The sequence below is a fragment of the Atractosteus spatula genome, chromosome 28 (genome assembly GCF_055471065.1).
Source record: "Atractosteus spatula isolate fAtrSpa1 chromosome 28, fAtrSpa1.hap1, whole genome shotgun sequence".
NCBI lineage: Eukaryota > Metazoa > Chordata > Actinopteri > Semionotiformes > Lepisosteidae > Atractosteus > Atractosteus spatula.
In genome coordinates this window covers 5,430,566-5,431,397 of record NC_142733.1, presented here as the reverse complement: position 1 = coordinate 5,431,397, position 832 = coordinate 5,430,566, and positions in this window count along the sequence as shown.

Sequence of the window (832 nt, the reverse complement as noted above, 5' to 3'; positions counted from 1 at the left end):
TGAAAAATGAAAGGCAATTCTTCGGCAGCTCAGCTTGTAACTTCCTCCAGTGGACATGTTTTTCTTCTGTTTGCGTCCGCTGCTGAAACTTTTTACTTTGTGAGCACCTGATCTCTCTCTCTCTCTGTCTCTCTTTACTGGCTCCTAACTGTTTCCGTAGGCTCCATAAATATTCTCCCTGAGAGCCTTGGCCTTTGTTTAGTATTTTATGACCTCTGTTAGTATTTATTTTTTTGCCTTTTTTTCTGTGTTTTCGGAGGTCACTGTGGAGCAGATTACTCCTGGGCAGCACTCTGGCAATTCTGTGTGTCCCAGTGCACAGAAAAGCACCTGCTTGAATGGTTGAACACGAAGGCCAAAACCGCACAGACCCAATCCCCAGACAGCCAGACAACAGGCTTTTTCGCAGCTCTGGCTCCTTTTCTGCCAAACAGGAATTGAGTGCTTTCTTTCGGTCAGGCTGGTTTCTGCTGATAACATTTTACAGATTGCCATCTTCACAGTCACGTCAAGCAGCACATGAGCATCGCTGTCAGGCCCCGTCTGTCGCCAGCCTGTATGGGCACACTGTCACAGGATGCTCTACATCTTGCCTGGGCACAGAGTCAGAGGACACTGTACAGCCTGTATGGGCACAGAGTCAGAGGACACTGTACAGCCTGTATGGGCACAGAGTCAGAGGACACTGTACAGCCTGCCTGGGCACAGAGTCAGAGGACACTGTACAGCCTGCCTGGGCACAGAGTCAGAGGACACTGTACAGCCTGCCTGGGCACAGAGTCAGAGGACACTGTACAGCCTGTATGGGCACAGAGTCAGAGGACACTGTACA